At 35.8% G+C, this 22,327-nt stretch overlaps 1 long non-coding RNA gene across 1 annotated transcript in view; it reads left to right on the top strand.

Moving 5' to 3' along the window:
- Nucleotides 1-574, top strand: part of LOC131383703 (uncharacterized) — a 54,115-nt gene extending 53,541 nt beyond the window's left edge. Inside the window, exon 3 of the long non-coding RNA XR_009213939.1 lies at nt 248-574. This is a non-coding gene — a long non-coding RNA (uncharacterized LOC131383703). The remainder of the gene's footprint in view (nt 1-247) is intronic.
- Nucleotides 575-22,327: the final 21,753 nt, after the last annotated feature.

The raw sequence follows: 22,327 nt of genomic DNA, 5'->3' as shown, positions 1-22,327 counted from the left end.
ATGCAAATGTTTACCTTTGGTAGATATTGCCAAATGCCCTTCAAAAGTAGTTACACCAGTTATATATACGGCTACCCACTCTGCCTCCTGAAAGCAGTGCATAAGAGTTTCTGTTGCTCCATATACTTTCCAGCATGTGGTATATTTTGTCTTTAGCATAATAGCTATTGTATCATAGTAGGTATGCAGGGATAGTACTGTATTAACAGCTGTATGTTTTTTCTTCTCCTACTTCTTGAACCCCCAGCCTCATACCTCTACTGAGCTATTAAGCCACCTCATGACATCCTCATGACAATCTGATAAGATGATGCAGGTGGGATGGAACAGAGATGTTTACCTGTCCAAAGAAGGACCACATGGAACAAGCTGGAGCTCTTGAACTGATCTGGGACAATGCCAAGAATGTCCTGTTCCACCAAAATGTTGACACCAATGACAGCAACTCCTTAATTCCCCTCTAGATCCATTTAGATGTTGAGTTTTTACTTAAATATTAACTATTAACAAATACTAGTTCAATCATAGGATGGAGACAAATAAAAACCCCGTAGACACATAGTAGAAAACAGAACTGAAACTCAGCTGTGGTTTAAAAGGTAGAGTAACAGTTGGCAAATCACTGGACTTCCCTGAGCCTCAAATTTCTAAACTATGAAAGCAACAGATAGTTCTATATTATGTGCCGTATGTTCTTCAGTAAATTCTTCCCTTTATGAAATATATCAAAGTCTGTTTACCATCTAGAGGACATAAATTCAGCTTATTTTTTATTCCCTAGGTTTTAACTTCAATTGACCATTGGAATTAGAATAACTATATTGTCAATAACATCACAATTCAGGAACACCTAGAATTTCAGATTAACATTTCTCAAAGGCAAATTTTTAAAAGTCTAAATATGGCCGGGCGCGGTGGCTCACGCCTGTAATCCCAGCACTTTGGGAGGCCGAGGCGGGCGGATCACGAGGTCAGGAGATGGAGACCACGGTGAAACCCCGTCTCTACTAAAAATACAAAAAATTAGCTGGGTGTGGTGGTGGGCACCTGTAGCCCCAGCCACTCGGAGAGGCTGAGGCAGGAGAATGGCGGGAACCCGGGAGGCGGAGCTTGCAGTGAGCCAAGATCGCACCACTGCACTCCAGCCTGGGTGACAGAGCGAGACTCCGTCTCAAAAAAAAAGAAAGAAATAAAAGTCTAAATATTTTGCATTACTACAAAGAAAATTTCAAGCCTTATATTCAAAATATAAAGGGAACGATTCTAAAGAGAAAAAAAAAATCCTGTAACACTTCTTTATTATTATTAAAGTATCCTGCAAAATCTCAATATGACATAGCAATTGTGGTCACATATTCATCAAATATGTGTTCATTAATCCTCAGCAGAAACAGAAAAATTTGAGATTCTCTTTCAGCATTGTCCAGTTTGCTTTCCAGACCCATTTTAGATACACATGTAGGTATATTTGAAACTTGCTTATGTAGTGTGGATATTGTATATTCATATTTTCTCAGTTGTGAAAAACAAATGAATAGATTTGTGCTGAAAAAAAAAGCACAGTTTGGTTTCTAATCTGTGGGTCTTACTGGATGCATCAGAAAAAGCAGAGGTAACAAAGTAGAATCTCCAAGAGGAGGAAAAAGCATTATCCTTAAGCCAAAGTCAGAGAAGGGATGGATAAGGCAGAGATAGTAAGTGTTGCTAGCAAGAAAACAACATCTCCATAGATAGTTCATATACATGGCCTTTCATTTTCAATAAGTCAGAAAGCCATGAGATTTTTTATCTTTATGGCTTGAAAGTGAATTATTAATTTGAATGGGAAGATGATAAATATGTAAGTAAAAATCAAGATCTAGCATTAACAATTAATAATTCTGTTACAAGGTCCTGAATAACTCATAAATTAATTGAAGGAATGGGTGTGTTTCTTGAAAGAGTCAACATCAAAGAGACTTATGCCTCTCTGTCAAACACTTAAAGCAGCAATAAACACAAAGGGATAGAAGATGCTCATGGAGTGGTTCTGCCAAGGTATATTATGAGTTCTTCTTTGATCTCTCTAGGCTGAAAATAAAATGGTAGAAAGCTGACAATGATTTTTTTTTTTCAACATAGCCCTCCACATTGTTTCCTGTCAAAATTGTTATATTTACTTGTTATCTATTAAAAATTAAACACCTATTATAGAAGAATATATAATGATCAGAAAGATGTCCATAATATATTGATAAGTTTATGTGTGTATGTGTTTGTGTGTTTTTGTGTGTGTATGTTTACAACTGACTTCTGGGCAACACAGGTTTGAACTGTGTGGGTCCACTTACTTACATGCAGATTTTCTCCTCCCTCTGGCACCGCTAAGACAGCAAAACAACAACAACAACAACAACAACAACAAAAAACCAAAAAACTGACTCTTCTTCCTCCTCCTTGGCCTACTGAATGTGAAGACAATGAGGATGAAGACTTATGATTATCTATTTCCACTAAAGGAATAGTAAATATATTTTCTCTTACTTTTGATTTCCTCAATAACATTTTATATTCTCCAGCTTATTTTATTATAAAAATACAGTATATAATACATATAACATAGAAAATATTTGTTAATTGACTGTTATTGGTAAGGGTTCTGGTCAGTGGTAGGCTATTAGTAGTTAAGTTTTGGGGGAGTCAAAAATTATACATAGATTTTCAACTGCATGGGAGATTGGTGCCCCTAACTTCTGTGTTGTTCAAGAGTGAAATGTATAATGATGGGGAAGATGTCCATAATATATTGTTAAGCTTAAGAGTGTGTGTGTGTGTGTATATATACACGTATACATATACACGTATATATATATGTATATATGTATATGTGTATATATACATATATACGTATATGTGTATATATACATATATATATAGATATATATATATATATAATAATATATGTTATGTATACATATATATTATATGTGTATATATAATACATATATGTGTATATGTGAGAGAGAGAGAGAGAGAGAGAGAGGATAGGATCTATCCCAACTCAAACTGGTAAAATATGGAATAGGTTTTATCTACCTTTTCTAAAGTGCTAACTGGACATGTACATCTTTTTTAATAAGAAAAAAATAATGAATTGCCCAAGTTACAAAATGTTAATATTTAATTTCATTTTTAAATTATTAACTTACTCTTCTGAATTAGCCAAAGGCCACTCAACAAAATAGTCAGTCCACTGGTTTATGCTTTGGGTGCCCCCAAATCATCCATCCATCATTAGAGGAGAACTTGGGAAACTGATAAAGCTTAGAATTCAAAGGTGTATTATTATTAATGCAATAGTAACAAGGAGTATATATCAACAACAACAACATACATTGGGAGTTGACTGCATCTAAAACATTATACCACATGGTTTACAAATGATGATACCTTTTATTGTCACAGCAGCCCTATCAGGTTTGCACAATTATTTCCTCCTATTTTTGAGATGAGGAAACTAAGATCAAAGGGCTTATGAATCTTGCGCAAGGACTTACAATAAGTGGTGGAACCCCAAACAGTCTGATACAAATATATTCTTTAAAACGATGCCACGCTTCCTCAGAAAAGAAAGATTCTGCTTCTGTAACCCACATAACAAGGTAATGAGGACCACAGATGGCATCCCAGCTGTGTCTAATATACACCTGGGAGAGCAATGTCACCTGAATCCATTTCACATCCCACAAATGGAAACAAAGCTTTGCCAATTATATGGTTAATCCTGTTATTTCAGTGAAGCAATGAGGCTTCAAGATAAATTTTATTTGGCCTGAAACTTTGATTTGGCTGTCTGCATCGATTGAAAAGAACTGGATAATCAAGAAATCTTCACGAGCTCTGCTTAGCCACATCCAACTATGTATCAGTAAATTTCCTCTCAATCTGGTGTAAAATTTGAAATTTCATCTTAAATATTGTATATGTTTGTTATATGTTATTTTGGATCATACATAGATTGCTTCTCAACAGTTTTCAAAGATTGTGTGGTGTTTATTTGAGCATATGGTAAAATTGGAGCTACAGGTATTAGAGAAACAGGTTAGAACATGAGGGAGGTAGGAGAAGGAAGGTTAGAGGCCTGGAAAGTGAGTTGTTTCTCTTATAATTTAGCACCTCTCTTCTCTCAATCTAGAGAGACCTTAAATGATGTGTATCTATTTATTTTAAAGACCAGTTGGGGAGAGGCTGTTAACTGTCACCAAACAAATTTCACATGATCATTCTTACACTCATTTATTTCCCATGCCTTCTGAAATAGAAAAGAAAGCTTCACCTTGTCATTCTCTATATTAGATATTAATTCCTAGATGAGTTTGATTTTTTTTGCAGTTGAATGGTGATAAAATGAAGCTATTTTGAAGCACATTAAATCTGCAAATTTGAGCACTTCGATGCCAATGTTCATTTTATTGCAAGGTATCCTATTTTCACCTTCATAAAATTGAATGCTTGCATGTACCATATAATTAAATTTAGCCATACCAAAAACTCAAGTCTATGCATTTATTAACTCTTGACTGCATCACTGCTTAGAAACTTTGATAAAATTTACTGCAATTTCCTTTATCTCTGATGTAGCTCAATCCTGAAGTTCAGGGAATTATAAAGCCTTGCTTTCTTATTTCTGTGGCCCCTATCACAATTGCACGGTGCTATTCTGGCAAAGACGTCCACAATTAGCAAGGAATTCTTTTATTCTGAGATACCGGGCTCCCCTCAATGTTGGCTCTAATATCTGCCCTCAGGAACAGAATTGTTCTTCTAAGGGAAGTAGAAATTAGTTGTTGTTCATCAAGATGGAGACTTATAAAATACATTCTGGCTGGTCACCAGAAAATAGAAATTTTGCAAATCTTAAGAGAGTTTGGTGCTGCTAAAGGTGGCATTTGCAATCTGTTCTTTCAGCAGGATTTTATTCAGATCAGTTATACAGGAAACCTAGAGTATATAATAAGAAAAAGGACAGAGAAGAACAGATTCCCTGGAATAGAAACTCACAAAGAACCAAATATGAACATTTTAAAGGAGAGATGTGCTTTTCAAGGGAGAGGGCCACAGGCCCATCTAATCTGTTACACTAATTGCTGATATATATATGATATTTATATATATATGTAAATATCAACAATTAGTGTAACATATTTTTGTGTGACATATATATATCAGCAATCAGTACATATATAATTAGTATATATGATACATATCAGCAATTAGTATAACAGGTATTTTATGTATACACACACACACACACACACACATATATATATATTGCTTTCTATAATGTTGCCAAGTACGAACTTAGTCTTTTCTGCCTTTTTTCCATTCACTACCAACCACATGTCTATTCTCTGATCAAAATAGATGGCAAATATTTTCCAAAAAAACACATTTTTACCCCTCTGGTTTCTTATCCATTCTGTTTTATGTGTTCAGACCACCAATCATCTGCTCACTGGTTAAGTACAATCCAGAAGTTAAATCTGTGACGTCGTTTCAGCCATGAATCTTCTCTGCTCTCTGTCCTGGTCCATTTTCTCAAAACTATTGTCTACGCAAGCTATCTTCATCTGCTTATATCCCTCTCACTCTTCAGCTCATTCTGATTCAGTTTTGGTTATACTATTCCACTGAAGCTGCACTCATCAAAGTCATTCATGCCTTCCACACTGGCAAAAGAATGGCTTTTCTCTTCTCATCATAATGGACTTTTCATTAGCTCGCAAAAAAATAAGGTACTCTTTTCAATTTGAAATATTCTATTTGGACTGAAACTTACCGCTCTGCTGATGTAAATTTTATTGTTTTTCCCCCATTATTTTCCTGTGATGTCTTCCCCTCAATCTCAAATCTGTAAATTGTGGTTGCTGTAAATTGGGTTTCCTCAGGGTTTGGTCATAGTCACTTTAGTATACTCCTGCCACCACCTGCTCCCAATAAAGTCATTACTAGTTTGGTGCAAAAGTAATTGTTTCTTGCCAATTGAAAGTAATGGCAAAACAGCAATTACTTTTACACCGACCTAATAGTTCCCAAGGAATTAATCACTATTATACTAATCACTACTAGATTTATACATTTAGGCAAGAATTCTTGGTGATTATATTTTTATATCTAATCTTTCTATAGCCCTGGAATAATCCCATATGTATCTCAAACACAACTTTCCAGAATTTATCTCTTGATTTGCACTACCATGACCTGTCTTCTATCATCTACTCAGTTTTCCATGCAGAATATCAATGGAGACATTAAAGTTCCTCCCTTTCTTTCAAACACTCCATATGATACATGAGCAAGTTTCGGGAACTTTCATACAAGTGATTTCAAATCCGTACAGTTCTCTGTTGACTACCATGTTAATTTAGTGTGCCATGTGTGTAGATGTGTGTACACAATTATACATCTGAACAGTTGAAGTTGTATTCTGAATGGTATACCCTAAATTGTACTTTAACTAAAGTTGCACCTTTCTGTACACAAGTGTGATATTTTTAACTTGTAAAAATTAGATTACACTCATATTGTATGATTCTATTTCATTGAAATCCAAATGAAACAAAACGAGTGATAATAAGAAATATCAAAATTGTGGTTGCTATGAGGGAGATGGAAGTTAGTGGACAAGGGGGAAATTGACTGGAAACAAGTCCAAGGGAATGTTCTGGAAGGGTTAACTTTCTGATCATACAGTATGAGTGTAATCTGTATTTTGTTTTAGATAGTGGTACCAATAGTTTACAACCTCCAAAACTAATCTAGCTGGATGCTGAAGATCTGACCACTTTATATTAATTTTATATCAAAACAAAGTGAGGCATACATTAAAGGTTTTAGTAACTTCCCCCGAAATAGCGAAACAGAATGCTTGCCCATCAAAAGGCTCTGAATGAGCCTGCCTAGGCCTCTAAACTCATCCTGCCTCACTATTCTTTGCTTATACTGCTCACACCATACCCATCTTGTTCCAGTTTCTTTAATACGTGAAGCTCTCTTCTCCACCTGGATGATCACCACCACTACCATCAACCATGCCCCCATTCATCTGGCTACTCTCTGTGTCTCAATGTTAATGTTTATCACTGTGCTTCCAAATATTATCTCTTTTATGATCTATATTAATCTTTTAAACTTTTTTTAAATACCACAATTTGCAATTGTTTGATTCATTTTTCTTTGCTTGCTTCTTGATCTGTCTCCTTCATCACAGCATAAGGTCTTAAGAGCAAAGCCTGAATATCTCCTGGTCAGTACTGTATCCTTGGTTAGCATAACACATTTGACCCCTGAGCAACACAGTTTGCGCACCTGTGTTGCTCAGAGGAACACAGAAGACATATACATTTGTTTATAGAAGTTACACATATTTATAAATTTATTCATATGTTTTGAGGTTCAGTGAAAAAAGGAGGATATTAGAGAAAGTTCTAAAAGGCAGCTAGACTTCGTTTGGCAAAATGAGAAGGACATTCTAGGCAATGGAAATGAGGGAGGCAAAAACATAGAAGCATGAAATAATTGCATGCATAGTATAATTGGCTGTTGATGAAAATCATCCTGTATGAAGAGTGGAAAATAAAATAAGGAAAGTAAAAGAAAAACCCTTGTAAAGATAGTTTTTCTTAATTAATTTTAATAGATGTTGATGTCTACATTTTCTTTTGTTGTTATTGATGTTGATGTATCTCTCTCTAGTGTGTCAGTTAAACAAATTCTCCAAGCTTTATTTTCTCTGCAAATAAAAACAGTAGGTCTTTATTTTAATCTTTAAGCACAGAACTTTGTGGGACAGTCTCCCTGAAAATGGATAAAGACTGATGAGCCAGGATTTTTTCTGTAATCATACAAAAGAAAATTATTCAGCCAACATTTATCTGACCCTATGAACATGTTATGAGAGAACATGTTCATATCATACGCTAAAGTTTTGGCAGATCAATCAGAAGCATTATGCAGCCATAAAGAGATAAGAAACATGTATAGCCTGAGAGTTAAATAGAAAATAAAAATAATTGACCACATAGAAACTCTCTGAAGCTAACTCAAGAAACAACCTTTAACAACAGCATAGAGAAGCAAATTACCAGATAGTTTTGGCCCAACAGGCCAGGAAAGGAAAATAAAATGTTTCAAAATTATCATCATTCTGAAGTCTAACTATCTTCACCTTATGAAATTTGGTAATCTGAGTCTTCAAAGAGTGAAGGGTCACCTTTATGCTGAAGACAAAAAGCTGTTTTAGGGCTCGGAAGTCACACAGGGCACTAACTCGTCTATGTTGTCAGACAAACAGCTGTTATCCATATCTGTGGAAAGGCAACAACTGATGTTTTCTGACATGGTGTTATGTTTACATAACATGGAGTAATGAGTGTTCCATGTTGAGAATGAAGCCACGTCAAGGGGGCACTAAAGTGACACTACTGGTCTTATGGAATCACAGAATCTTGGAATTGGAAAGGTTATTGGGCTATTAAGCAAAAGAACTCAATAGATCCTGGAATCAAACTTAAATGTGCAGTTGCAATTTTATTGGTTTCAGAGCATCTCACTTTAAGGGGTAAACTAAAATATCACAGTGATGTCCTTAGCAGTAATATTTGCATCATGAGAGGAACTTTTGGGGAAAATCTACAATGGAATAGTTAGAGTCAATGAGTAGTAGAGGAGTGGAAATCTGACTGTACAGACTACATGGTAAGGAGACTCAGATCTTATAGCTAAAAAAAAAACTACCATTATTGTTATTGGAGATAGAGCTATAACAATATATTATAATTCATATATATCAATATTTATTATTCAGGATTTTTTTTCAATATTTTATAGAAATACTGACTTTGGTTCAATAGAAAGAATGACAGCTGGGCACGGTGGCTCACGCCTGTAATCCCAGCACTGTGGGAGGCCACTGAGGATGGATCACCTGAGATCAGAGGTTTGAGACCAGCCTAGTCAACATGGTGAAATCCCGTCTCTACTAAAAGTACAAAAATTAGCCGGACATGGTGGCGGGCACCTGCAATCCCAGCTACTCGGTAGGCTGAGGCAGGAGAATCGCTCAAACCCTGGAGGCAGAGGTTGCAGTGAGCCGAGATTGCACCACTGCACTCCAGCCTGGGCGACAGGGCAAGACTGTCTTAAAAAAAAAAAAAAAAAAGAAGAATGCCGTTAAGTCAGAACTGCCTGGAAAAGGAGTGCGTTTCATGGGGATGTAGTAACTTGCATGTCCCTGGTCAAACATGCAACAAAATTAGTATTTCAAATGGGGCTTACCATCGGATTGGATGTGTATCAATGATATTTGTAACTCGGGGGATAGGAAGAGTTGATTTAGATATAGTTGGAAAGCTCATTATTTATCTTTAATTCTAAAATTGTGACTTAGAAAGTTTAAAATGGGCATACCAGAAGCAAATGTCGGCTTTTAAGAGCCATTTTTTAAATTATGTTGTAGTTTGTTTTGAAACTGACTTTTTTTTTGTTTGTTTTGAGACGGAGTCTTCGCTCTGTCACCCAGGCTGGAGTGCAGTGGCGCAATCTCGGCTCACTGCAAGCTCCGCTTCCTGGGTTCACGCCATTCTCCTGCCTCAGCCTCCTGAGTAGCTGGGACTACAGATGCCCGTCACCACGCCCGGCTAATTTTTTTGTATTTTTAGTAGAGACGGGGTTTCACCATGTTAGCCAGGACGGTCTTGATCTCCTGACCTCGTGATCTGCCTGCCTCGGTCTCCCAAAGTGCTGGGATTACAGGCGTTAAGCCACCGTGCCCGGCCTGAAACTGACTTTTCTATTAATTTTACTATTCCAGAAAAATAAGCCGGTTCAAATTCAAGGGGGAATAATCAAAGTTATAACCAGAAATATGAATAGTTGATCCAGCTATTCAAATATCAGCCTAATTATTCACATTTTTTAATCTAAACTTTCCGATTGAAAGACCATAATTTTACTTTCATTTTATAGGCATTTAGGAGACTTAGAGGGGCTCAAGGAGAAAGGTCAAAGTGCTATTATTAGACAATGCAGACCAATGAGTGCCGGGCATCTGCACAACTCTAAACTAGGAGACTGAAAAATGTTCTCCTTAATGATTCTTTCTTTCCATTCCCTACTGTTTTGCATCCTTTCAATTTCTCAGTTTCTAGCCCCACCACTCCATTTCCAAGCTCCTGGGCATGCTATATTTTGCTTAAAATTGCTCAGGTATTCTCTTTCACCTGCCATCTGAGAGTAGGGGGATGTTCGGAAACCAAGATCTTTAGTGATTTTATTTTTGCTTCCATTTTCAACCACATTTACTGTCATCCTCTCACTTACACTTCTGAATATCTTCTGAAATTGTCTTCACAGAATCTGCTAAATAAGTAGGAGGCTATAGTTTTCCATATGAGCCTCTGCACTCTCTTGAACTAGAATAAGCCCTTGACCCAAATTAAACAAATCTGATTCTCTTTCAGAAATTTGAAATTGAAACTGAGGAATGCTATTTTTTTCTGGGGATATGTTTACCTCGAGGGACCTCCTAAGACTTATGGGCTATTTTTCTGCAAAGAGAACCAGAGAAAGCACTCAGAAAAAAAGAGAAAAATGAAACAGATCAACACAGACCAGAAAATAGAAAAAAAAGTAGTGAGATAAAAAGATGAAATGGGCAAGAGAAGAACACAAGGACAAAATCAGAGATAAAGAGAGGGATAGTCTTAATCCCTGACCCATCTGACAGTCTGTTTCCAGACTATAGGAGGTTTGCCTTTGTGCACTGGCAAAATTTCCACAGAACGATTCCTTTCTATTTCCAATAATTATCACTTGTTGTCATAGCTTATTTGAATGAATTTGAGTTGCTTTAGTGCCAAAAAAATCTCTGACTAAGGCAATTCTTTCCAAGCCACTCTGTGTGCTAGAATGCCCCTTGCCCTACAATTCATTTGCCTTAGTCTTTCAGCCTTCAAATCTCCTTCTCTATGTAGCCCTTCACAACCTTTTTTGGCCATATTTATCTCTCCTCCATGCTTCCGTAGCATGTTCTTTTGCTATGTTTTCCTGCTCTTTAGAATTTATTTATTGTTAGTGGAATATACTTGATAGGTATTTCAGGTAATATTTCACATGTATTGAAAAGTACATTGTATTTTTTGGTTTAGAAACTAATGACATATGATTCCATATGGTTCATAATTTATTTATAAGTACAAATATATAGATATATTTATACACATTTATGTATAAACGTATGTGTATATGAGTAAATTCTGTTGAGTCATTTACATTTTCTACATCTTATTTTTGTTCTGCCTAACCTATTGAATTTTTAAGGTGGTATGTTAGAAAGAAATATACTTTTTTTTTTCTTAGAATTGTTTCTGATTTGTTGAAGTTGTTGAAGTCTAATATTATGTCTTCATTGTGGGTTGAATTTTTATCAAATTAAAATACCCTATCTTCTCATTTAATATCCTTAAAATTACTCTTTTATATCTGGTGCTACTATTGCTCTTAATGTTTTGTTTTGGCAGATACTGTTGAAATTCCTGTTTTAAACCCTCTCCCCCCTTTTTTTTTTTTTTAAACATTCATAGGGTATTCACTGTATTCCAATACATGGTAATAACGTGATTGTAGATTTATTGTGGGTGGGGGTAGTTCTACCAGCCATTTTTCCTTTTATGTGAAAAGATTCACCATACCTTGGAATCATTTGCCCTCAGGGACACTATCTTGCTGCTCTAGTTCCAGAGCTCACATTCAATATATTGGTCATAGGAAAACTCAACTGCTCTTGCATATTTGCTACTCTATATGTATCTCCTCTTTTAATAACAGAATATGTGTTATTGCCTCTAACTTTTCAATCTCTTAACTATAAGTTTAGCGTTCTGCCACACAAATCCTCATACTGTACCAAGCTTCTCTAAAATCTACTTGAGACTATGATTTCTTTGCTCCCATCTGTTTCCATCTGTTTCTTATCTTTTCAGGATTCCCACCAAATTTCCAGTCAACTGATGATCTCTCTTACCTGCCTATACTGTGAAATTTTCATCTACTTGGTGCTATTTTAGTCTCACCAAGTTGTAATGATGTTTTTACATGTCTCTTTCCAGATTTCTTGTGAGTAGCTTGAAATAAGGAATGATTTCAAAGTCTCTAATTTTAACACCTACTGCTGTGCCTGCCACTGGAGCACTTAATAAATATCCTTTGAATTAATAAATGAATGAATATTTCCTTCAAAGAAACCTGCAATATATATTGTTTATTTCTCATCTGAAACTCAACATTTCCCCAAAGATGTTGTTTTCAACTCTCCTAAAGAATGATAGGCTCATTTGTGAGATGCTTCCCATTAAAATTTTGCCTTAGATTTCACTTGATGAAGAACATACAACCTAAAAAACAGTTTTTATAACAGAACACCTTTCATGACCTTAGCAATCACATTGTGATTGGGTCATTATAATGGATGTAAACAAGTAGAAAAATAGCACTGTGCCAATAATAAAAGTAACTTCCACTTTTTGAAAGACCTAAGCAGCTGATCCAGCATCCCAGAGCTTGCTACAGGTATTTCCTACTGTAGTGTAAGGACCACAGAAGACTCAGTAGAACATTAAATAGATTTTTTGAAATCAAACGTGATGAAAGTACATTTCAGTTAGGGGAGAATGAGGAGAGAAAGGGACAAGGAAGAAAATGCGTGCAGAGCATCAGCCTCTCTAATCTTGAAAAACAGAGCCCCTCTTTGGGGCTGAGCTCATACTGACTAATCACAGAAATCACAGAGCAAGGGTGAGAGAAACTCCAGAGGAAGCAGGGATCTGACAAACTTCCCTGATAACCTTTACTGCCTGGACACAAGAATTGAGCTGGGCTTTGAAAGTGAAAGGGAACCTGCCTGGCAAACAGGCTGAAACTACAGAAAAGTTTAATTAGAGCCAGTAGGGGGATGTTAAAAGTAGGAATAATTAGGGCAGCAAGAAAAAAAAAAGAATGAAACCTGATGATTAAAGCAAGGCTCCAGAGGCATGGAGCTACCTGTATAGCATTCTGACAACTATTAAAATCAAATTCGATGTTTTGCCTAATTCCAGTTTACATTTTTGGTTTGCAGTGTGTGTGTGTGTGATCCTCTATTATCTGGTTTCTCTTTTTTTTTCCACTTGGCTACAGCTGGGTCGGAATGAAAGAGTGCCATGATCCAAACTGGATTTTAATGAGGACAGCTCAGTGCCTGCCAAGTCCTTGGGCGTGAAGTTGGGGAGCTGGGCCTACCGGTCCTTAAGGGTCCCTGCTCTGGAACTGAAAGCCCCTCTGTTGAAAACTTGGCAACCCGTCCAGAGTCTCTTTCCCCTCTGCCAAGCAGATGAAAGTAGCGTCTGGCTCTGTACATGCAATGCTGAAAGTTGCCACAACTGTCAAAGGCCCAAGGAAGGAGCACTTCTTTTCCCTGACATAGATGGCTTCAAATCCAACCCAGGGACCCTCAGCTGTTGTCACCTTTCCTGAAAGATAGCAACTTTTTTATTCTTCATAAATTGCAAAGATGCCACTTTCTACATTTAGCTTGGTAAAGACCCAAGAAGAAAACTTTGCTTTAAAAAGTCATCCTTATGAAGGGCACTGTTGCTTGCTGATGTGTCTAGAGACAAAAGCTTATGTGGGAGAGTATTAGGCAGTGAGGCTAAAGTTTCAAAACTGAGTCAGACTCTAAACTTTCTGTCTATGAATAAAAGAAATGGTTTCAGTTTTCTATGGAAATGTTATGGGGGAAGCAACAAAGCTGTCTAAGCAGAACAGTAACATAAATTTTTTAAAAAATTGCATGAGAAAAATGAAACTTGCAGGCTATGAGAGAGACAGAGAGATTTGAGATGTATGTATCAGAGACAGAAGACAATAGAGATACTTTAACTGCAGGTAGAATGAGAAAAGCCTTGGCAGTGGGAAAAAATAATATATATTCTAGATTGACAAAGAAGATATAATCAACAAGACTTAGTGATTGACTTTATGGGAAAGAGTGAAAAAAGGGAGCATGAAGATGGCACACAGTTTTCAGGCTTGGTTATCTGAACGAATGGTGTTGTCAAACATACGGGCTGAAAATTAAGAGTAAGAAAATTAGTTTGCTCCTTTACAACAATGGGAAAGCAATCACAAGTTTTGGAGTTACTTATAAAGGTGGAATTTTAAAAATATATTAAAATTGCTGTGCAACTATTGAAACTAAGTATTTATGTACTCCTGTGGTATTTATGGGTCTATATATTTATTTGTCTATTTGTACATGTAAAACTTTCTTGAACATCTCCATCAGTGTGCATGCCAATCATGATTTCTATAGTGGCATTAAGAACAAAATCAAACTCCATCCCATTTGACTACTACTCCTAAAGTACAAATCTCTCAGATTGCGGAGGATTCCCCAACTGGAGAAGAAAACTATCTGTAGAAAATTGAAGCAGATGGTTCCAGTGGGCTAGTAGTTCTCAATATTGAGTGCTTTAAACATCCTTATGTCCAGTTTATGCCCCAGGCCAATGAAATGAAATTTGCAGGCATAGGACCTAACTGACAGCATTAAATTTAATCAGCTAAGCAAAATGGAGTCTAGTTTTAGAATTACTACATAAGGTTATGTCTGACACAAATTGGAAAGAGACAGCTAGGAGACAAAAGTACCAAGGCCAGTCCAAAAGAGAGGAGTAGAATCACACTCAACCGAATAATAATGGACAATCAGGAAAGAAGCAGAACTTGCCTTTGATGAGCAGTACTGCAGGAAAAAGAATTAAGAACACCCTTCAAATTGGTTTGACCTGAATTGACACAGCCAAGGCTCATTTCTTAGGTGAGGAATACTTGGTGGTGTCCCAGGTAAATTAAGAAGCAAAGCATGAAAAGACATCAGAGGTCAGATATCTTCCAGGAAAACTTCTCATGTCTTATTGGCTTAATTTGTTGACCAGCATATTCTTAAGCTAACTCCCACTGTCAGGGAAATGTCAAAAGCTGATTGAATTAAGCACAAGTACTAGAGGTGATAGTAGATGGGTACCTGCTTATTTTAATTCTATAAATCTGCATCTGCTCATGAGCATGGAATAGTTAAAAGTAAATCACTGCATTAAAAGTAAACTAAAATTTTTCTCGGTGTTCCACATGTAGATATTTGACACTTTTCAATCTTATTTTAATAAAGTGGCATAAAAATAACTAGTTAGTGTCTATTCCCACACTCATTTTTCCATAGTATCATCTTCATCTTACAGGTTAAAGTCACTCATGGTGACTAAATGACTGCAGTGCTATGCCTCTACATGAACTTCATTTGATCTTCAAACAGAGAGCTAGTTTCCAGTTGTTCTCCCAAAAAGCAACATTCTTCCCCACAATGTCTCAGATTTTTTCACGATTTAATGTTAACTTTATATTAGAATAATAATGGAATTAAAGAGAATTTAAAAATACCTGTAACTCCAAACACACACTACTCAAGCATTTTCGATTTTGTGAACTGCCTTCTAGTTTTGTTCTATATAAAAATTACCTTTTTCACTTCATGATTATGTTCTAAAATTTATTAATTAGCATCTTAGCATTTTCATTTAGTTTGATTTTGTATGTACATACACACAACATATATTTTAATGCCATCTTAATAATATTCACAATTACAAGTTTATTTCCTTTTGAGCCTTTTCCTGATAATAAATTCCCAAAAGGAAGATAAGTATGTAAAGTTCCATTGGCACATTTAATGTTTATGGATAAGTATACAGATGCCTCTCCACTTAGGATAGAGTTATGTCCAGATAAACAATAATATTTTCAATTTACAATAGGTTTAACAAAAAATAACCCCATCATAAGTCAAAGAGTGTACTGAATGCCTATCACTTTTTCACCATAGTAAAATGAAGAAGTCCTAAGTTAGGGACCATCTGTATATAGACAGATCAATTGATAAATTAATAAATTGATAGAACTGATAGATAAGAGGTTACTACAAGAGGTTTCCTCTTTTATTAGTTTCATTCCAGTATTATATCTATTTTATTGCAATACCTTTAGAAAAAATAACTATGTGTTTCATACTTATTTTGTTATTTTGCTAGCCAAGCGACAATTCAATAAAGTTTTAAATTGTGTTTTATTAATAGTAATGGTTGACATCATAAGGGCTCAGTAAATATTTGTTGAGACTAGATTTTTTGTTTGTTCATATACTATTTATATTTTATCTTAAGTAATTTTCTTTGCCCTTAACCAAGTATTTTAATTCAAAAACCTATGCTCTATGAGATGTCTGACTAATGTTGAATGTCAAAGGTGATGATAGAAATAATCTGATCCTGTCAGTTTAATTCCTTTTTTTAAATTTTGGAACCACTAACTTCGCTTTTTAACCATAAAACTTAACAGCCAATTGGTACTTTTTTCTGTATTAATTTTTAAAAGATTGAGTAAAACTAAATGACATCCTGACATATATGCCTTTTCTCATCATAGATACCTAAGAATAGTTTTATTATTAAAGTTTTTCTTGACATCTGAATATTTTATGGCAATTTATTTTTTTAAATTCAATCTGTCTTCTAAAATGGAGAGTTCTAATTCTTTACTGCCCTTAGAATAAATCAACATGTATCTCAAAAACTAGTCAGTCATGATTTTCTTTGACTTTTCAAAGATTAACTTAAATTGTTCATTCAAATGAAGTTGCTCTTCACTTTTTATTTGTTACAGTTCTTTATGCTTACTAATATGAAATTATTTTGGAATCTTTATTTACAAAGTGGTTGAAAAATACTTTGTATCATGCAAACATGCTAATAAGTAGCTCAGGTAAGAAGCTGTTTACCTTAATGGAAGGAGCACTGATGCTAATTAAAATCTGGATTTTAATCTGTGCTATAAAAAATGTACTATATAACCAGGATCCAGTCCTTTTGCTTCTCTGCAACTCACTTTTATGAAAAATGAGTGAGTTGATCTAGAACAGCGGTAGAAAAATGGGTAATAATTAATGAAAAAAGTCATGTTTAGAGGTAATGTTATTTTTCATTCAACATTAAAATTGATTTATGTAGGATAGTGTGAAAAAATGTATATTACTTTATAATGTATTACCTGCCTTTTTAATATTAGAATGCTACCATACAATGTGGTGTTGTGTTAGTCAATGTTTTATTTTCCAAAGATAGGTGAAACAACATTTCCCATCTCACTTGTTTTACCATGTTGCCTTGATACTCTACCAATTTAGTAATTGGGAATATAGCACTTTTTCTTAGATCCGACTGGGTTTGTAACAGCTGTGGCCAATAGAGTACAATGGAAATGACATTATGTAGCTTCAGTGGCTATGTTATACAAGTCAATGGAATTCTAAAAAAAAAAAAAAAAAAAAAAAAAAAAATACCTTGCTTTTAAAACCAACTAAGGAGTCCAACTTTCTTGAGGTCTCCATGCTACATGGAGAGACCGTTTGTGCATGCTCTTATTAAAAACTCAGCTGAGGTCCTAGTCAACATCCAAATAGTGAATCAAGATGCCTTGAACATTTCTAGCCCTCAACCATTATGTCTTACCAGCTAGAGCCCCTGACATCATGAAGCAGAAACAAGCCACCCATGTTGTACCTAGTCAATTTTTCAGATTCACAGAATCTATGAGCATAGTAAAGCGGTTGCTTCATGCCACTCACTACTGGGATAGTTTGTTCACCAGTAATAACAAGCAAATGGAAATTTGGAACTCATAAATACAGTGCTATACTACAGCGTATTGCATATATGTGGAGTACTATATTATAGTATGCTATACCATGCTGCACATAATCAAAACTTAGGACATGTGGCATTGGGTTTGGTATCAAGCAGATGCAGGCAAAGCCTTGAAGAGATCTTCAGTAAAAGCCAGAAGAACTTTGATAGATGAAGGCTTACCAGACTGAGAAGAAAATACTATAAAAAGATCTAGAAAATAAGGAGAATTTGTAAAGTTACAGAAAATTCAGAAAAAATGTTACCTCAAGTGATACGGGAAGTATAAAATGTATGTAATGAACTTGAGGAGTTAGTGAAGAATAGCTCCAGATGGAACATAGCACGTGCCATCTGCCTTCATCTGTAATAAAATAAGCCAAGGCAGAGATGGACTAAAGAATAAACTATTTAATGTTCAAGTATATTTTGAAGGATATTTGAAGTTCCTAGAATGGCCTTTTCAAATTGTAATGGATTCTCAAAATAAGAAACATACCCTGAACCAAGATCAATTCCAGGATGAAAATATACCTAGAATTGTTAAGACCTTAGAAAGTTCTAAGGCGATGTCTCATACAACTTTTCAGAAAGACCAACTGCATATAAAGGTTCTCAAGGCATACCTGAAAGACCCATTTTATTAAAGAAGCAGGGATTTTGATATTTTAAGGTCATGACAGTCTACACACTCCAAAGACTAGTTCAACTATCTCCATGTCTTCATTCCAAAGTCCAAAACATGGTGAGTCAATGTCCAGTACACTCCAGGGTGCCGTGGTCAGGGGTCAGGCACAGACCCAGTACAAATCTTCCACGTCAGGACACTACTCAATCAAAGAAGTTAAAGTGAGCAGGTCCTAGAGAACAAAAATAGCCCTAGATTTTGGATTGGTCAGATACTACTAAAAGTATGTTCACAAAGCCATCTAGAAATATACAAGGACAACTGAGAAAATAATGCATTCTGCACCAAATTCTGCTTGTGCCATTAAGAAAAAGAGAGGTTTTCTGTATTTTGTAGCGTATAATCCTACTTTCTGATTGTCACTCAGAATCTCTACCTACAACAGCTCTGCTTAACATGTAGGTAATATGTATGTATGTAACATGCATGTAATGGCTTGCCTTATCAGGCAGTGTTCCATCTAAAATAAAAGTAACATTAACAATCTTACAGATGTATCTTCCATTTTGAATGGCCACACTGAGGTCACTTTAGTAGATCTCAGTATTGAGATCACTGGAAAATAAATGAGTTTGTTTCCATAAACACAATAGTGCTTTTTATTAAATTATATCAAGGAGAGATGAATACAAAGTTTATTAATTTCTACAGGCTCATGATTACTTTAGTAAAGTACAATTCAGAGAAGATGCCGCATAAAGATGGAAGACACATAACCTGACTTTAGTTGTCCCAAAGGATAGAGTACAGAACCTTGTGTTATTTAAGCCAGGAGTTTGAATGCTATCTATTTATAGAAAAATAACACTTGTTATTTACTTGGGAGAGCTCCCACTGAAATGGATTTCAAAGAGAGAGACAGACAGTGCCTTTCACTTTCAAATTTGAATGTGAAATTGTAAGTGTCTATACATTTTATACCACTGCCACATTTTATACCACTGCCAGAGAACTACAATGATTTCTATTGCAATTTCCTAAGGAAATCCAGTCTCTGTTCTCCAAACATAGAAGCATTGTACAACTGTCAGACAGGAAGCTCTCCCTTGAGGAAACAGACATCTCCAGTAGGACCCAACAGCTGTTGGAGGAATCTCCCAGCAGTGATATTTACAGTGCTCCATTTTAGGTATTGTCAGTGCTAGTCATACTGCAAAATCAGTGCCATCACTATTATTGAAGCTAATGGTTAACTGAATACGAATTAAATGGCTGTTTTTGTCATAAGTGAATCAGGCAGCATACGATGTTCATTCACTCAGTGAGAGGGCAGCCTCCTCCTCAGAGCAACAGTACTGAAAGCATTTAGTCCCTTAGGAAGGTGTATTTTTCATGTTTCTGGGCACACTCAGGAATGTCACTGTCCCATGATATTCGGGACAGCACCACCCACCCTTGGAAATGAGGAATGTCACCCTTGGTATGAGAAGTCCAAATGTCCCAGCTGTTCAGCCTTTAAAATTCAGGCACATTTCTACTTGCACTATATGTGATTTAAGTGCACAAGTTTGCAAAACTCACCTATACAAGCAAGAGTAAAAGCTTAAGAAAACCCAAATCCCTTGACCCATTGGGCTATACTTCTATTCCAGATAAAATATATGTTTGGAGGTGACAATGAACAAAACACAAATTGATTGACACTCTCTGTACCACTTTGAAATCACAGAGCTAGCTCTTACAGGATTAATGCTGGAATTCTGGCCTTTTGTGTCTTCATGTTATGATATATCCAATATTTAACACTCTACTTTCTCTCAACATTCGCCCATCTTTATGCCTTTCCTGTGCATGCATTCTTCTCTGTCTTTCCTCCTCATCTCTACTCCAATCTTTTCTTTCTTTTGTTTCATTACATTTCCTCCATTGATCATTAGTTTATACAACTTAAAATTTTAAGAGTGCTTGATTCAGAGCAGATATTTCAGACATACTTGCTGAATCAAACATAAAGGAATAAATGTCACTGGTTTATTTTCTTGTTCTCTGCATTCATTGTCTCTTCAATATTCTAAAAATCACCATTCCTTTGAAAGCTCACTCTGAAAACTAATTTCACCATGATTTCTGTCTTTCTGCAGGAGGCATGACCTCCTCTCATGCATTCTCTCAATAAACAATTTGTAAGCCTTACAAGGAGAGAGAGAATTTGAGATTCTAAACAATAACTTATAACATTACAAGGAAAAAAAAGAAGAGGAGGTCAAAATATGGAAGCAATCTAAGTATCTCTTGATAGACAAATGGATTTCCTTTTAAAGTGGTGTATGTAAACGTACAAATATACAATTTGGAAATTCAGCCCTGTTTCCTCTCTTTTGGCAATGTAATGACCACTCAAGCTACATTCAAAAGATACTTTCTGTAGGTCTGTGAAGCTTTAACTAACCCCTCTACCAAGAATAAATAAATAAAGTACGGTGAAATATGAAAAGCATGGATTCTGTGGCTAAATGAATTTTGGCTTATTTTTGAGCTGTGGACTTCAGAAAAGTTACTTTTATCTCTTAGAGCTTCAGTTTGCTCACCTGCACAAAAGGAATAACAATACCAACTTTATAAGAGGTTGTGCAGTGCCTAGGTACATGTGAGGGCTTCTGTTAATAGATGTTCTTTGTTACTCTCTTCTACACTCTTAGCAAACTGTATATAACCTGCCTCTCACCCATCTCATTGTGACTTTTTATACATCTTTTGTCTTCCTGGAACCCAAGCTCTCTGCCTAGCTCACAGTGCCTAGAATATGGCTTTAGCAGTAACAATTACATCTACTGAATGACTTATGTATATGTATGAATGTGTGTGTATATGTGCCAGACATCAGAGTAGACCCGTTTTTGTACTGTGTTAATCTTTTGTCAGCCCTCAAATTTTAGATACTTTTAAAATTCCCACATAACTGTGGGCTCATAATGTTCATGTCACACATTAGTGAGGGTAGTCACCAAAATGTGGACCTTGAAAGTGCAATTCTAGTACCCATCTCTTAATCATATCACTACCCTGCCTTTTAAACTGAGTGGGTGCAATTAATCTTCGACGATTGAAGTTCCAGAGAGTCCTAATAAAACTAGCAGTCATACATGGCCCTAGGCAAAAAAAAAAAAAAAAGCCATGTATATGAGTACTCCTACTAACTTCTTTTAGAAATTATTTTGGTAGAGTTGGCATGCAGAGAAATTATTTTTTGTATCTTGCTGAATCCCAAATGCCAATAAATTAAGATTACCTGATTGGCAGAGAAGACACAGCTTTCTGTGCTGTGGGAGAGAATATGGAAGCTTGTGGCATCTCATTAACTCTCTAATTTCCTACATTGAACAGTATAAAATGATGAGTCTGAAAAGGCAATTTACCTTTCAATACAAGGAAAGCTGCTTGATTTCATTTCCGGAGAAATTAGCTCTTCTTCCTCCCTTTTAGTCTTTGGAAAATTGAAGGGAAAGAAAAATACTGTGTCAATAAGCTCTGTAAGAAGTTTATGACATAAGAGCAAACAAAAACTGAGTTTAAATACTATGTAATGTAAAAATGCTTGTGCCAGTTTTAAAGGAAACAACTCATATTCAACAATTCAACTCACATTCAACTCATATTCAACACAGTATTTGTGCTGTGGACGGCCTAGGGTCAATGCTTACCTGTGCTGTCTCAGTCCTCAATGCCGTCTGTTGACCTGTGATTATCTTTACATCTATTTGAGGAAAGGGAGACACACACGATTCAGTAAGTGCCCAAAGTCACACTATTAGTATCCAAGCTGAAATTTGTACCCAGAAAGTTTAACCCCAGTGTCTGTGCTGTTCACTCCTGTATTACACCAACAGAA

Source organism: Hylobates moloch, unplaced genomic scaffold (genome assembly GCF_009828535.3).
Source record: "Hylobates moloch isolate HMO894 unplaced genomic scaffold, HMol_V3 SCAFFOLD_6, whole genome shotgun sequence".
Lineage (NCBI taxonomy): Eukaryota > Metazoa > Chordata > Mammalia > Primates > Hylobatidae > Hylobates > Hylobates moloch.
This window is presented reverse-complemented; position numbering and strand designations above follow the sequence as displayed.